The following is a 17,191-nucleotide window of genomic DNA, read 5'->3' on the forward strand; positions in this document are numbered from 1 at the left end:
TGCACTCCAGGCTGGGCAATGGAGTGAGACTCCAACTCAAAAAAAAAAAAAAAGAACACTAAGTCGGATCCAGCTCTCCTTGCTCACCTTGCCATGTCACCTGGAGTCAAAGTCAACAACCTTCCACACACTCCTCCATCTGTGCCCAGTCCCACCCCCCCTTCTACTGCCCTCCTCCTCTGTTGTTCCTCAAGCAGGCCCAGCCCACTCTCACCTCGGGGCCTTTGCCTGTCCAGCTCCCCCACCTGGATTGTTCTTTCCCAGCCCGCCAGAACTTGCACTATCACTTCCCCTGGCTCAGGCCTTCCCTGACCATCTCGTCTAAGGCAGAATGCCCACCGACACCTCCTCACTCTCAGTCCCTTTCTCTGCTTTGTGTGTTCTTCATAACACTCATCAACACTTGCATATTAAATAGTCACTTGTATATTCTCTTTCTGTATCCTTTTCAAAAGGAGAGCACCCCTGGGAGAGAAAGCACATTAAATCCCTGAAAGGGATGACAGTCTTTTTTTCAAGAGTCAATTCAGGAAACATAAAGTTTAGGAACATATTTTCTTTCGCATCAGGTATATTTATAAATCAGGAAAAGCAATACCTGCCCTCCTGGCTTAAGTGTGCTCTTATTATTTTTTTCTCCATCACTGAAGGGCTTCCTCTCCTTTTTTGGCTATGATTTTAGAAACCACATAAGTGTCGTGCACCACAGGATCTGATTATAATGCTGAGCTTCTGAACCTTGTAAATGACTTGAAATCCAGTAGGTCTAGGGAGAAATGTAAAGGACTTGGGGATGGGGAGAGGTGCCCTAGTGGACTAGAGTTCAATTCCAGCCAGGAACAGAAAAGTCACTGCCATGAGGCAGCGCAGGGGGGCTCTGGCTGCAGGAGGAAGGAGCGCTGCCTTTTGGGAGGAAAGCAAAGTCTGGAATGGACAGTAGGGTGGCTGGCAGTAAAGGGCTGGGTGCTAAATGCTCAACCCCAACCCCGTAAAGTGGTGGAAACTTTAAACTCGATATACTTTCCCAAAAGGAAAATGGGAGGAGGGCTGGAACTCTTCCACCCTTGCTCCTGGGCCAGGGTCTCCGTCTCCTTCTTTCTTTCTCCAAAGATTGCATCGCATGCTGCTTCCCTGGTGGCAGCCTCTGTGATTCAGCAGGTGACAGCAGCAGCTTCCTGTATGGAATCACTTACTTAGCAAGGCCCCCTCTGAACAGCCGAGGTCATTGACTCCCTGTGTGCCAGGCCCTGAGCTAAAAATGGCTTTCCTGCCTCTTCACCACAGCCCTCCAAGGAAGGTGCTATTCGTATCCCTGATTTGGGCATGGGGAAACTGAGGCACAGCGCAAAACCTGCCCAAGATCACACGGCTAGCAAGTGGCTGAGGCAAAACCCGAACCCGGATCTGCCTCAGAAGAATCCGCTCCCATCCTTCAGGCCACACTGTCTCCCTCCACTCACACCTGAGCGAGAGAGATGATTATTCATCGACTGTGGTATATTTAGTTACTTGGTTCTGAAATTAGACCTTGGTGGTGTCATGGAGCCTGGCAAGTCATGTGCGACAGCTGACCTCCGAGCTGCTAGTCACTGACACTTCAGTGTGAAGAACTTCTCCAGTTACTCTCTTCCCTGGGGGTGCTGGCACATGAGGGAAGGCAACGATGGAGACCAGATGGGCTGTGCAGCACCCGTTGGCTGACCCTTCCCAGAATCCTCCTCTCCAGTTGCCATGACACCACCTCTGCGGAGGCCTGGCAGGAAGGGGAGGGCAAGGTGGGGCCAAAGAAAGTGATCCTGGAGAAAGAAAGCTGGCCTGTTCGCGGGGCCTCTCCGGAAAAGGAGGCAGCAGAGGCATGAGCCCTGAGACCTTCTATCCCCAGGGCCACCCTCAGGTGGAAGGGAGAGGCAGCTCCCAGAAGGACGTGAAAAAGACTGAGCAGGGATAGATGAAGGAGGTGACAGCATTATGCAGAAGGGTGGGAGGAGCACCATGAGGAAACTGAGGCACATGAGGAAGACTGGACCCTGTAGGGTCTGGACACTTGGCAGTACTAGGCCAATGCTCGACCAACAGTAGGTACTTAATAAATGTCAGCCAGAGCTGTCATTATCATAGGTGCTCAAAACAGACTTCTGGTTAGGACGCCAGTGAGCCCCAGTTTTGCTCAGACCAGGAAGGACACACAAGCGCTGAATCAGAAAGCCACGCTTGGGGCTCTCCGCCCTCCAGGGGGCCCTTTCAAAGGTGCCAGCTCCCCTCCGTGCCTCAGCAGCTCCGTGTCTGCACGGCTAGCCAGGGAGGGCTTCAGAGAAGACTAGGCCCCCTGCCACTCAGCCCAGCTGGGGCCACTGTCTCTGTGCACCCAGCCCAGCCCCCAACCTGGCACAGGCGCAGCGGGTGAGCGCACGCCTGGCGCAGGCCCCAGTGCCCAGGAGAGAGGCTCCAAGCGGGCGGCTTTGTGTTTTGTGAAAACCGAATCCACAACTGAGTTCTCCAGCCAAGCAGGGCCTGCTGGGAAGGCTGGCAGGCCTCCCTTCCCGTCCCCCCGCTGGGGGCCCACCCTCCTCTCCTCAGTCCCGCCAGGAACCGTGGGGAGCACCAGCTGCCACCCCGGCTGGCATGGGGGGTTGCGGGGGCCGGGCCTGGGCCCAGCTCTGGCGATGCCAGGGTTTGCCCTCCCACCCTGACCCCCTTCCTGCCTGGAATAAATTGGAATACAAATCAGAGGAAACCGCTTTCCTCTGTTTGAACAAATTGCTATGGATTCCTCCCTGTCTCAGGTCAGGGCTCGCGATGGGGGATATTTTCACTCGCCGACTGCTAATAGACTCAGGAGAAGCTGCTGGATCGATAGGGGCCGGGAAAATTAGCCAGGAGCTCCAGGCCAGCCTCAGCCTGCTCCTGCTCCTCACTCCGTCTCCTGTGTGGAGGGCAGCCAGGCCCAGGTTGGACATGAGCACCCAAGCGACCACCCAGGGTGCCAGGCGCCTGTGCCCAGCCCCTGCCTGGGAACCAAGGCAAGTGACCAGGGGTCTCCTGGAGAGGCAGTGGGATAAAGGTGGGCCCAGAGAAGACCCCAAAGAGGTTTGCATGGCCCCTCCCATGTACATGGTCTCTTTCATGTACATATATGTTCTTATGTGCGTTGTCAACATGCAAACACACATCTACAGCACACACATGCCCATCTATATTTACATGTGCACAAGATGCTAACACAGTGCACTTGCACAGGGCAGAGAGACCCTGGGGAGTTTATCCCAGCTCCTGTCCAGGGCCAGTGAGTGTGGCTTTTCTCACGTCACTGGTTCCCACAGATACACACAGGCTGACCTCCAACAGAACAAGAGGGAGGAGGCAGTGGGGGATGCAGCCCACCTCTCCCCCATCAGCCTTGCAGTCCCTGCTCCTTGAGCTCTCCACAAAGGAGGGAGTGAGCTAGATGGGGGTGTCAGTACTCTGGGCACATCAGGGCATCCCTCAGTAGTGAATTTCACTCAGAACCATGGTGCCAATGGGCACAGGGAAGGAGGTGGGATAGTTTGATCAGAAGAAGCCATTCAAGTCTCGGGCCTGCTACCCTCATCCACAGCACACACACCCCTCATTAACTCAGAGCCCAGATCTGCTTGGGAGAGAGAGATGTGGGTGAGGAGGGTGTATACACTGGCAAGCAGGGCAGTGCTACCAGCTTGGTGAGACGTTGCACCCCTGGCCACTTGATTTCTGCCTCTAAAAACAGCAGGGAGGACCAGGTAACTCTAAGCCTATTACCTTGGACGTTCATGATTCCAAGCTGAGACCCCTGCTTGCTGTGCGACCTGAGGACTTCTCTTGCCCTCTCTGGCCTTCACATTTTGACTCTAATGAATGAATAGATTTGCCTAAGCTCCTTCCTGGCTCTGTCACTCTGCGAGTCTGAGGTTCTAGATCATCTCTTTGTCTTGCTCTCTGCTGTGTCCTCAGCACCTAGAACAGAGTCTGCCACATCGGAAGTGTTCAATAAGTATTGAATTCATGAAAGAATTTCAGGTCCCAGTTGGTAGCGAAGAGACAGAGAGAAATACACTGCAGGGTGGAGGTGCTGCTCTGAGCTGGACCTCCAAAGCTCAGGGACACTCGGGCCTGGTTCCTGGACAGGGACATGGACAGAATGCAGTCAACCTGATTGCTCACCCTCTAACCCCCGACCGTCCTTCCACACAGAATCCTGCCTACAGAGAGAAAGGGCGGACTTCTAGACTCAGATGCCGTACCCACCTCAACGTTAGTTTGGAACTCAAGGAGGTGAACAAATGATCGTCCAATGCCCACAGGACCCTGTAGATTCTGGGTCTGTCTTTAGTGATCCTCAACCCTGTCCTCCACAGGTACAAGGTACCCTGAATCCTCCAGGAAGAGCCAGAATTCTATGAGGAATTCCATCAGGTCTGGTGGCCACAGGAGAGTTGTCAGCCTGGAATCAGGGCTCGGACATGCGGCCCAGAAGATGAAAACTAAGCACCAAGAGCTCCCTAAACAGGTTGGCTCCGAACAAGCCAGACGTACTTATGGCTTAGATGAGATGGAGTACAGGCACTGCTCGCAAGCCCCTCCTAACTGCCTAGTGCCACCAGCCAACGCCCAACCACCGGTGCCCACAGGTGCTGCTCAGCCTGCAGCCTGCCTCTAGCCACCAGAGCTCAAGCTGCCCATGTGCACAGCAGGCTAGGGGTACTGGGAAATGAACGTCCCAGGAGCAGCCCTGGCCCAATGACCGATGGGAATGGGTGTGCCCATGTCCTGGCTCCCTCACTCTGTGGCAACAGAACTTAGAAGAGCGTTGTTCACAGTGTCCCAGAGTCCCCCCATGGGGACGCGGAGGTAACTTACTTGGTGGGGCACCTTTTATTGGCTTCCTCTGCTTCCCTGTCCCACTTTCGCACCCTCTACCAGAGTTTCCGGAACTTACCTCCCAATTAAACTACAGCACCCGACGCCTTCACTCAAGGTCTGTTTTTTGGGGGGGCCCCAAACTAAATCCATAAGTCCAAGTGAATTCTGACTGCCTGTGGGGTCCACTGTTAAGCCTCTCACAGGACCCAGAGCCTGCACATTGCCTGACATCACCACCCGCCCACACACACACATCCAATGCTCTCCTATCCTCCCCTCCCTCCACCCTCACTCCCCTGGAAACCTCCTTGCCTGAATCCCATGGCTCAGGATCCAGCTCATTGGATTAACCAGACTGTGTGACAGTGGAGAAGGCTTAGAGCTGCCAGGTATTCCCAGAGTCACCTTCTGGAAGCAGTGGCAGTGTTTCTGCTGGCTAACTCGTTAATGACCCTAACCTGGAACTTGTAGGCAGTGTGACAAGACACTGGACCTGGTGAAGACTGACAGCAACCTCCAGTTCTCACTCCCAAGCAGGATCCCTTCCCAGCCACAGGTGGGGCCTCCCCGACATTCCCGTTAAGGGCCTCTTGTTAAGAGCGGATGTGATGTGGGGAGCAGAAGAGCACTGTCACTGTAGCAGACCTTGAGTCAAGGCCCCAAGCGAAGGCAAGGTCTCGCTTAATGGCCCCAAGCTCGCAGGCAAGGTCTTGCTTGGTAACTCTGCATCCTAGCCAAAGGCGAGGGATGCACCCTGCTGCATGAAACAGTGTCTCAGATGCCCACACATCCAGGTGCACATAGTATAAATAAAACCTTAGCTACAACATGATAACCGCGAAACAACTTGCCTTTAGGTAGCAACAAAATTCACAAGACCTTGAATCCCTTCCAACTTTTTTTGTGCTTAATTATAAAATAAACATGCTGAGCTAGTTCGGGGTCACTTCTCCATCAGAGGAAAGTGTCCCACCTGGGCCCAACTTTTCTTTATGACTTTGTGTCTGTGTCTTTCTTTCTTTTTTCTTTTTGAGTTGGAGTCTCACTCCGTCGCCCAGACTGGAGTGCAGTGGCTGCTCCCGGCCACCGCAGCCTCAACCTGCTGGGCTCCGGGGATTCTTCCGCCTCAGCCCTCCGAGTAGCCGGAATTACAGGCATGTGCTACCACGCCCAGCTGATTTTTTTGATTTATAGTAGAGATGAGGTATCACTGCCCAGGCGGGCCTCGAACCCGCGGGCTCAGGCAATCTACTCACCTCAGCCTCCCAAAGGCACGGGATTACAGACTGAGCCACTGAGCCCGGCTCTGTGTCTTTCTTAATCTCTCCTGCTCTCTCTCAGGGCAGCCTCTAACATCTAACCAGAGTCCTGGACCCAGAGTGAGCCACAGACCCTGCAGTCTCAAGGCAGTGAGACCTGGGAATAAAAAATGAAGTCCACAGGGGTGGGGGAAGGATTTTGGAGCCTAAAATGGGCTTATACATATCCTGCAAATGTGTCCTGGCTTCTCTTGAACCTGCGAGGTGGTATAGGAGAATGAAAAAGACCCGGCAGTAGAGTCCTTCAACATGGCTTTTGACTTCAACTGTGGCATTTAATTGCCATGTGATCTTGACAAGTCACTTGCCTTCTCTGGTCTCAGTCTCTTCCTGCATGGAATCTCAGAGATCTGTCTCTGGATCACTTAAGGCTGGCAGCTGAGCTCACTCCTTGCCGTACCCTGGTGCCCTTCCTCATGGCCTTCTCTGTGTCTACTCTGTGGTCTTATTCCAGAACAAAGAGTGAAGCCAGGCCTCACTATGGCACGACCTTCAGCTTGTCTTTTGGGCTTACGGATTCTGCCGGAAAGCAGACTGGCCTCCCCAAGGTCCTCCTGTCTTTTACTGGAATATCAGAACCAAACACAAGTAGATGAGGCCACTGGAATTCAGTCCTCTCCCTCCACTACCCTCCCAACAGCCCTCTCAGAGATGGGAACAGAGGTGAGCCCTCATGAAGAGTTTCTAGAGAATCACCTGGGGAGAGTTTCAAAGCCAAGGAGATATTCACCTTCAGCTCCCAAATCTTTCTGATAAGGGGTAGTTACAGCAAATTGAAATAAGGTCGGACAATGAGAAAAACTTCCCAAAACAAAGGACCAGAGACATCGAGCAAACAGCAGTAGAGTTGCCGGGTCTCCCATGGGTGTCTACAATACTCTCTGGCCCATGGCTCCCAGCACAGCCCCTTGGCTTCTGTTCCTAAAAATCAGAGGCCTGCTTTTTCTGGGTCCACGGAGCTCTCCCGCTGCTGCAGGGGACACTTGCTAAGGGAGAGAGGCACCAGTGGGAGGAAATCAACAAACCTGTGGAAGTGTGAACAGACAGTAGGGGTGGGGAGGCACTGGCAGACAGGAAGCTAGGTGGGGACGCTCGCATGAGTGTCTGGGTGACCCAGACAAGTCATTTCCCTGTGCTGGCTCTTGGTCGTCCCTAAGGTTCCTTCAGGGTATCCTCAGAGCTACCAGAAGCCCTTGCTCCCACCTGAGCTAGGTGGGCAGGTGGGATGAGGTGGGAGAGAGGGGCTATTCACATCCATCTATATCCCCTCTCATTTCAGAAACACCAACTGAGAGCCAAGCATGGTGGTGCGTGTCTGTAGCCCTAACTACTTGAGAGGCCAAGGTGGGAGGATCACTTGAGCACAGGAGTTCGAGCCTAGTCTGGCCACATAGCAAGACCCCCATCTCTAAATAAATAAATTATTAAGAAGCACCAACTGACCCCTGGGGTGGGGATTTGTGGCAAAGACTGCTCATTACCTACCCAATATCCATTCTTCCCTTCTTTCTAACAGAACCCCAATATTTTCTTAGGTGACCATGTGTACATCTAAAAGACTGTGTTTCTCAGTCACCTTTGCAACTAAGAATGGCCAGTGAGATGTAAGCAGCAGTCATTGGAGGAGGTTTCTGGGAAAGCTCTTTAAAGGAAACTGTCTCAGCTGATAGGTCTGCCCTTTTAAAAAGTTCCACCCTAGCCGGGCTCGGTGGCTCAGCCTGTAATCCCGAGGCTGAGGTGAGTGGATTGCCTGAGCCTGTGGGTTCGAGACCCGCCTGGGTAGCGAGACCTCATCTCTACAATAAATAAAAAAAAAAAATCAACCGGGTGTGGTAGCGCATGCCTGTAATTCCGGCTACTCAGAAGGCTGAGGCGGAAGGATCGCCGGAGCCCAGCGGGTCGAGACTGCGGTGGCCGGGAGCGGCCAATGCACTCCAGTCTGGGCGACAGAGTGAGACTCCAACTCAAAAAAAAAAAAAGTTCCACCCTTTTTCCTGCCTGGAATGTATCATGATGGCTGAGTCCCAGTAGCTCTTTGGTGATCTTGAGGCAAAATGTTCTAAGGCAGGGGTTCCCAAACTGTTGTACATTGGAATCACCTGTAAGTCTTTTTTTTTTTTTTTTTTATGCTGATGGACTCGCTTCCAACCCCAGACATTCTGACCGAATTGGAATGAATATAGCATCAGGATGGTTTAAAGTTTCCCAGGGTATTCTAATGTGTTGCCATGTTTGAGAAGCACTATTGTAAGGAGGGCAGAGCAACAAGGTAAGGGGAGCCGACAGCCACCTCTAGACATGAGAAAGTCAGCCTTCATTTGTGTAAGTCTCTGTTGTGAGGCCTTCGTTTCTAGCAACAGAACGGGATTCCGGCGACAAGGCAGGTAGTCTTCACACAGCTCCCATGAGCCAACCCATCTGCCACCCCACAGGCTGGGGAACAAAAACCCGCCAGGTGGTGCCCTCAGGAATCTCACACCTGGGGCAGTCCACAGGCGCTAGACTTGGCACTGGGCAAGCTCAAGTTCAAATCCTGACTCCGCCACCATAGGGCCCTGGGCAACTCTCTCAACCTGAACCTTGGCTACCTCATCTGGAAAATGAGGGCATTAGAAAACACTGTGCATTCTCTCACTCAGCTGTGAGCGCCTTGGAGACAGACACCACTCGCCTCCGCAGCCTCCACCCTTCCAGAGATATAGTAGGTGCTCACGAAATATTTACTGGATTTACACTGCATTGCCACTATGCACTCCAGCTCTGAAATGTTCACTTTACTCTTAACCAAACAGGAAAGACAGTGAACACGAGGGCCACATTTCAAAGAGGTAACAGAGTGTATCTATTAAAAATCAATGAAAACTGCGTTTCCAAGGCAGTCCCTTTCGATTTCTCCAGGTTTGGGACAGAAAATCCTTTAGTTAGAAGTCAGGAGAAAAGCTAGCCCTCAAACATGGACCTTTTGGTTAGCACCATTAAAGTAAAAAGTCTCCATGCTCATAGCTTAAAAGATAAGTGGGGTTTTTTTGTTTTTTTTTTAAGACCCCAGGGTCCAAATAAGCTTGGTTGGCAATAGCATGGGCAGTGACCTGGAAAACCTGGTAACGCCCTCAGAAAGCCCAAAGGAGGAAGACATCTGTTTTGGTCTGGCTTTTTCGGATGCACTGTCTACACCAGCTGTGCCCTGAGCAGCATCTGAAGAGCTCTTACGACCACAGATGCCTTGATGCCACCTGCGGAGTTTGTGATTCCAAAGGTCCGGGGTGGAGCCAGACATCTGTTGCAGAGAAAGCTCTCCAGGTGGTTCCAACATGCGCCAGGGCTGAGAACCACTTCTCTACACAGCTTCCAATCCTCCAGATAATTAAAGTATCTCGGATGAATTTCTGGGACTGGAAAGGAACCAAGAAGAGCCCAGGGTAGAATCCTTAAAGCCATCCAAGCAGAGTCCTTGAGCCTGCCCAGGCCACCACCCAGCCACCCCGGTCACCAACCCCTGCAGCCGCAGCGTCTCCCAGGCTGAAGGCTGTGCTTGGATCGGGGAGCTGCTGTCCCAGGCCTCCCTGGCTTGCCACGTTTCTCAAAAGCGCAGCCTACACCTCCTGCTTCCACATGCCACCCACACCCAGAGCTCCCTGCCATCTGCCTGCCACCCCCTCTGCTCTCGTGAAAGAGTCCCCACGGTTCAACTTAGAGTTCACAGCTTGCCATCGCTCCTGGGCTTCTCTGTGATCCCAGGAGGTGGATGTGCCCAAACCAGCCTTCCAGACAGGGAAACTGAGGCTCAGAGAGGTAGGCTACTGGGCAAAAGCCCTCAGAGCCCCCTGAGTCTAGTCCTCTTCCTTAATGCCCTTGTTATGAAAGTGTGACCCCTGGGTCAGTAGCACCGTCTCTGCCCAGGAGCCTGTTAACATGCAGAGTCTCAGTCCAGCCCTGGTGAATCTGAATCTGCATTTTCACAAAACCCCAGGGGAGTGTTGTGCACAGAAAAGGCTGAGGAGACCCACACTGTGCTGCAGCTACCCAGGGCTCCGCAGACTCGAAGTGTCGCTTTCCCACTCCATCTCCTCCACCTCATACAGCCCTCACACATCTCAGTCATCCGGGCCCACGTACCCCTCTCAAGGCTCCTCCCAACCCCAATCGTTGGTGCTCCCCAGGGCTCTTTTCTCTATAGACTCTCGTCCCCAGCTATTGTGTTCCCCCTCTGGTCTCAATCCACATCATCCTGCGGACATAAATCCAGATGGGCAAACCTACCTCTTCAGTCAGAGCCTAGCTCTCTTCTGAGCACCAAGGCTCACATCCACCTGACCTGTCAAGATCCCTCCCGGACATCCCAGTGCCAGAATCCCATGAAGTTCAAAACTGCACTCGCACAGTCATCACGATTTCCCGAGGCCTAGCTGAATGCCAGGCACTGTCTTGTCACAGGCCCACACAGTGAGCATGGTGATTCCCAGCCGACGATGAGTAGCAAAGCCATGGCTTGGAGAGCAGCCGTGGCTTCTTGAGCTCTTACAGCTGATGTGCAGCAGCACTGGGGTTCAGACCAGGTTATCCACCCAGAAGCCGAGGCTCTTCACTGCTTCACTGTCCCGAACCTGTCTGACTCCAGTGGCTCTTGTCTGACCTGCTGTCACTGTGTGCGAGGGCTCCCAACTCCAAACCTCAGAGCCACTGTCAGCTTCTCTCCCACCCTCACCTGAGCTCTTTCCAATCCACCTTTAGGACCTAATGATGGCACGATGTCATTTCTTGCCTTCTGCGACAGCCTCTAACAGGCTCCTTCCCCTACCTTCAAGTCCCTTACAATTTATTCTCTACACGGCAGCTAAAGGGGTTCTATTAAAAAGGTGTCAGATAAAATAAAAAATAAAAAAAGGTGTCAGTTCATGTCCCTTCTGTGCTCCAAACCCTCCCAGGATCCTTCATCTCACTCAGAATAAAATCCCAAATCCTTGCATAACCTTCCAGGCCCCAAATGATCAGGACTTGAAAACTCTCTGGCACAGGTTTGGGCACAGGCTTTGCAATCAGCAGTTCCGGGTTCGAGTCTGACTCTGCCACTTGGACACTTGACTTCATCTCTCCAAGTCCACAGTTTACTCATCAGTAAAACGGGCTGATGGATGACTCACCTCTTACTCCCCTCCTCCCGGCTCGCCAAGTTTCAGCCACACTGAACTCCTCGTTCGAGCGGGCCAGGCCTGCTCATCGCCTTCACATCGGCTATTCCCCTGCCTGGAACACACTTCCTGCAGATACCCACACATTTCTTCCAACTCCCCTAGATAACAACTGCAGAGCCTCCTGACTGGTCCCCCTGCACAGCCTCCTCCAACACAGCTGCACAAGCTGCCCAAAATATGGCTCATATCAACCCATTTCCCTCATCAGCACCCCCCTGACACCTTTTCGACAACCCAGGATTCCAACCCCTGCCCCCAAGAACAGACTTGGTAATCAGCAGTCTGGCTCTGCAACCTGGACACGTGACTTCATCTTTCCAAGTTCTCAGTTTACTCTTCAATAATATGGGCTGATGAGTGACTCTCTCAAGGAGTTGTGGTAAGGATTGAAGAAAATCATGCCATAGTCATGATCTCAGTCAGGGAGGAAATGTTAGCAATTTTTATTAACCCTTTACCATTCCAGCCCGAAAGACCCCCATTCCCTTTCAACACATGATCCAGCCCAACCAAACAACTCACCACTTCCCCACACCAGGGCTCTTTAGCCTCCACTCCTTTGACACGAAGTGCCCTCTGCCAGGGATGCCCCTCTCAATCTTTCCCTCTATTTGTCAAGGCCAGTTCCAATGCTCCTTCCTCCACAAGGCCTTGGAAGTCAATTTCTTCACCCATCCAGTTCTCGCAGTCGTTTATCTGCCCTTGCCATATGGCATTTATCAAGATCTCCCAGGAACCACCATCTCGTATGCGATCTCCCTTTCCCTTCGCCCTTCGCTGCCTCAGCAGCCCTGCCAATGCCCGGAACCAGGTCTTGCTTGAGACAGGGACTCAGTAAATATTTAATGAATGGTGAGTGAAAGAAACATCACTACTTTCCTTACCCCCCACTCAGAAGAGCCACCAGGACTGAGTCTTGGGATTCCTTCTTACCAGCTGTGCAACCTTGAGCAGGTCACTTAAATTCTTAGAACCTCAGTTTTCTCATCTGTTCAAGGGGAGACAATGGGACCCTCTGAGTATCATGGGATGCCAAGGCTGCAGAGGCATGAATGCTTGGTAAGGCATGTGACATGTACACATTTAGAAAGGATTCTTGTAACCAGCGATCCTCCCTAAAAGGGTCATTCCTCCTTGCACAAAAAGATGCTGAAAGAACCAGCACCAAATACCTGGTGGGCTATCAGGTGGGTTCTACTTTCTTTATACTTTTACGTATTCTTTGATTGTTTTGCAAAGAGCGCGTTACTCATAGTAGTTACTCATAGTGTTATTCATAGACTTGGGGAAAATGAGACTTCATTGTTTAAAAACAAAATATGCATTCCTCTGAGCGAAGCATCACTCTTGCCTCCCATATCCACCACTTAAGTATCATGGGGCACCTTGGTACCTAGAACCTTCTATCAGTAGGTACATGCCTGTGAGCAGGGTCTCCTGACCACGGGGAAGAGGATGAACAAGAGAGGCCGTGCTGTGCCTCAGCTTTATAAAGTGGCAGCTCTGCAAAAGCACAAGACCCCTGCACCCCTCTCCATGGCCTGACTTGGGTAAGCCCACCAAGCCAGGCTAAGCCCCACCACAGGGCTCCCCTCTGGCCTCGGGAAGACCTGGGCTGAGCTGAGAGTGCAGAAGTGTGGTCCTAGCCACAGGCAGGTGCCCAGGGGCACTGGGGTGGGTATGAGGGAGCTGGAGGGAGGTTTGGAGCTCCAGAAGGCTCTTAAGGAGTCCCCTTCGGCCCCAGGCTGAGGAACTAGAATAACTCTCAGTCCTCGGATGAGGCCCACAGGAGCCGGGAAAGGCAAGAAGCAATGTGGTGGCCAAGCCCTCCCCCTGCTGGCCACATCTGGAGCAGCAGCGCCAGCCACACAGGGCAGAGCCCCAAGGCAGTTACACACACACTCAGCACGGGGACCTGGTCAGGTTCAGGTGTCCAGAGTCAGGGGCTGGAGTGGGGCCCTTCCAGGACTGAGAGGCCCAAGGTTCCATCTCCCAGGTCCTCCGTCTTCACCAGGTAGGGCATCTCCTAGCCCATCCTCCGTGAGCCCAGCCATGAAGAGATGAAAATCAGGGGTATGGGGGGAAGGGGGGAGAAAGATAGGGAGTGGGGTCCTCCACATTCCTGCCTCTGTCTCACTCCCCCCCCCATGCCTCTTGGGCAGCTGGGAGAAACTGGGGCTGCTACCACTGCCCGGATTTCCACTCCCACCCCCAGGTATTGATTTCCTGCATCATTCATTTGCTGGGCCTTGGCGGCTGTGATTAGCTCCCTCCATTCTCCCTACGGATCCACCCCCCCCACCCCCCCCCCCAACCCTCCATGTTCCACCAAAGCAGAGCTAATACCAAGCTCTAAATGAGGCTTTGCCACCCTGGCCCCAACAGCTCACAGACTGGCCTGGCCAAGTAGCTCTTGTCTATCCCCAGCCAGCCCCGTTAAGGGTGCCTTCCTGGCTAATAAAATCCCATTAACCCATCTCCTCCCCTCACCCCTAGAAGCCCCATCTACCCGTGAAGCATAGATTCCCAGCCTGTGGAATGGGCAGGGACATGGTAAGGATCTTGAGCCCAAGAGGGGCTCTCTAGTCTGACACCGAGAGCCTGGGGGAGCCCTCAGGCTGGCTCAGGGGCCGCTCAGGCTGGCTCAAGGGCCGACATCAACTCAGGCAAAGGGGACCATGCTGGCAAAGCAAACAAAGCAGCTTGGGTTTGCAGACACAAGCTGCGCTCTCGCCCTCGTGCAATTTCAATAACCGAGAAGGAAGAAAGGACAGAGACACGGACCTTCTTGAGGACATTTCGAGAACGCTGAGCCATCTGTTAATCCTAGGAAACCAAAGTTTTCAGATGCCATGCCCTCTCCAGAGCAAGAGTCAGATGTGGAAAGCAATTTCAAGGCATGGGGTGAAAACTCCAGGGGAAATCCTAAGTGCCAGAACCCACCCAGATCATCACCCAGGAGATGGCACTGGGAGACTCACTTCCTGAAATTTCTTCTCTGTGCTCCCCCGAGGAGGGAAAAAAACCTGACTTGGTGATAATTCTGTAAGCTATGTTGCTCTTGTCAAATTATTCAACATCTGTCTTCATGTTCCTACAAAAATTAGCATAGGATAGTAGTTTCTGATGACACCTTTGGTGAAATATTTTGACTTCCACCAGTAAGTTGCAAACAACCTGTCTTAAGGATAATGTCAATTCCCACTTCTGCATATTAAATAATCCAGGGGTTTGTTGTGTTTTTGTAAGGGAGAGGAATCCCACCAGCCTGCCTGTGGCTGGAAGGCTGGCCGCTATGAGAGGAGGGGAAGCCAGCGCAGAAGATGGGGTGTTCTCTGCACTACCTGCCCACAAGACATTACTCCTCCATCACCTGGCTACTGCCTCTACCCCAGAACTAGGCCTGTGGGGCCAGCTCAGGCCCCTGGCTTTTCAGAAAGCAGATTACAGGATCCACCCCAGAGGACAACAAACTGGGCCAGGAGATTGGGAGGCGAGGAGGGAGGGGGAACCGGCTCCAAATGGACCATCTGGTCCAGCACTTCGCTGTTGTAGCATCTGTGCCCCCAAAGAAAAACAAAGCCACCTGGCCAGGCTGAGAGTGCCTCCGAAGCATTGCAGACTGGATCTTAGAACAGGCCATGGACACCAGCAGGAAGCAGGGCTTAGGGCTCCAGACGCTATCAGCCTCAGCAGAGACATGCAGCCCAGACCAAATGCTGGGGTTCGCCCTCCACCGCCTGCTCATTCCCACCTCAGTTCAGCCTCAGCATTAATCTGCCTCTCCCTCAGCCACACAGGTGGGGACAGGGGGATGGGGGAGTTTCCCTCTCCAGGGTACACATTTTTTCCTTCGCCTTGAGTAAAACCTACTGCCTTCCTGCCCACTGCCAGGGTGACACTGTGCTTCCAACCCCTTCTTTCTTCTTGGGCTGCCAGCCCAGGACACCCTGACTCTCCCTAAGCAGAGAGCCTTAAAGAAGGCCTCACTGCCCGCTGAAAACCAAATCCTGGAGAGACTTCTTGAGGACAAAGAATTTCAGAATGACTTTTCTCAGTGTTCCCCAACCAGGGTCCTTCATCCACTCAACAAACACCTGCCAGGCGTCAAGATGGATGCTGGATACAAGGTTTGATTGGCCATCTCTGGTCCCTACATGCCACCCTCACTTTCTCAGGCTGCTCCGTCTGCTTTGGGAGCACAAAAAAATGAAGGGCCGGTGAGGGAGAAGAACTAATCCCAGTTCTCCCTCTTACCTCCTAAATCAGTCCCACCCCTACAAAGATGTGCCTTTAACTGTCCAAAGCTTCTCCATCATGAGGAACCAGCGGCGAGGCCGTCCTCCTCCTCCTCATTCCTCATACTAAATCTCCCCCAGGCTCCCTTCACCTCAGTGAACTGCCCACCCTGCAGTTCCCCCAAGCCCCAACATTCCCTGAAGTCAAGTTCTCCAAGGAAAGGTAGAAAAGAATGTCACCCAAGAGCCAGGGGGTGGCCCCAGCATGCCCAGCCCTCTGTGATTTACTCTGAACAAAGAGGAAGGGAGAGGATGCAGGAGAAAAAGGTGCAGACATGCCTGTGCCAATCCTGGCCCCAGAGTACTCTGAAGTGAGGGTCCCTGAAGACCCCCGCCCCTGGCCCCCAACCCTGCCCTTGCTGCTGGGGTTTCTAGACTAAGCCCAGAGGATCCTCCTTGGGTCAGGCCTGGTGCAGCCTGCAGAAGGCTGGAGAGGCTGGAGGGTACAGAGACGGGCTTGCCAAATCTGCCCAAGGGCAGGTGGAGGGAGGGCTGGAGTGGAGTTCAGCATGAGGCAGGGGTCTCCATCACTCTCCGCAGTCCCCAGGGTTGGTGAAGAGGGGAAAAGACCTCACAGCATCCCTTGCAGGACACCTCTAAGGAAGCAGTGGAGCTGTAGGGAAACCATGGGGAGAGAGAAGGAAAAACCCCAGAATTCTGTCTTCATCTGCCCTGGGAGGCGGAGGCCTCCAAGACCAGCCCAATGGCCTCCTCACAACCAGCCTCTCCGGATCCCTACTGCTTTCTTCCTCCTCCCTGTCTTCTGGCCTGTGTGAGGGGCCAGGCAGCAAGAAACACACAAACTAATTAAGAAGCAGAGTTTGGCCAGATGCCTGGGCCAGCCTCGCCAGAGAATTAAGCTCAAGCCAGCTAGCTGGGTAGGGCCAGGAGCATGTCACCTCCCAGACACCCCTCAGGACACCCCTTCCTCTTGTCAGGCACAGGCAGGCAGACCAAGAACCCTCGGGAAGGAAGGATTTAGCATTAGCACCTGAGGCTGGCAGTCAAGGGACAATGCTTCTGCCACCCCACACAGAACAGGTCAAACTCTCCCCCGATCTAAAAGGGAATAATTAGGCCCAGAGAAGAGGAAAGAGAGAATCGTGCCCACCCCAGCTTCACATCGTTTAAAAGGGACCTACCAAAACCACCCTGCGGTCGGGAGAAGGGGAAGTGGGGGCCACTGGGCCCGGTGAGACCGCCTTTCTGTGCTGCGGGGGTCGAGGCACCGCAGGAGGGATGAGCCCAGGTGACCCTGAACAGACGAGGCCTGCCTTTGGGGCCATCCCCGGGAAAACCCATGAGGATGGGAGGGTGAAGGGGTAACTGAGGGAGGTGTGGGGACACGGAGCAAAGCAGGAGACAGAGTTTGGACACGCAGCCCAACGGGCGTGTGCCGCGTTTGCTTTCCCGGGGATGGTGGCTGAATGTGCCTGTGCACCTACAGAGAGAAGCAAGGTGGGGCTGGGTTTTGTGGCAGGAAACCAGGAAAGCTCCGGAACGG

General features: G+C 53.3%; 1 protein-coding gene across 2 annotated transcripts in view; it reads right to left on the bottom strand.

Annotated features, from left to right (window-relative positions):
- The window catches only part of MDGA1 (MAM domain containing glycosylphosphatidylinositol anchor 1), a 59,574-nt gene that overhangs the window by 41,793 nt on the left and 590 nt on the right, over window positions 1-17,191 (bottom strand). The window lies entirely within an intron of this gene.

The sequence above is a fragment of the Carlito syrichta genome, unplaced genomic scaffold (genome assembly GCF_000164805.1).
Source record: "Carlito syrichta isolate Samal-C Ts95f unplaced genomic scaffold, Tarsius_syrichta-2.0.1 Scaffold308847, whole genome shotgun sequence".
In the NCBI taxonomy this organism is placed as follows: domain Eukaryota; kingdom Metazoa; phylum Chordata; class Mammalia; order Primates; family Tarsiidae; genus Carlito; species Carlito syrichta.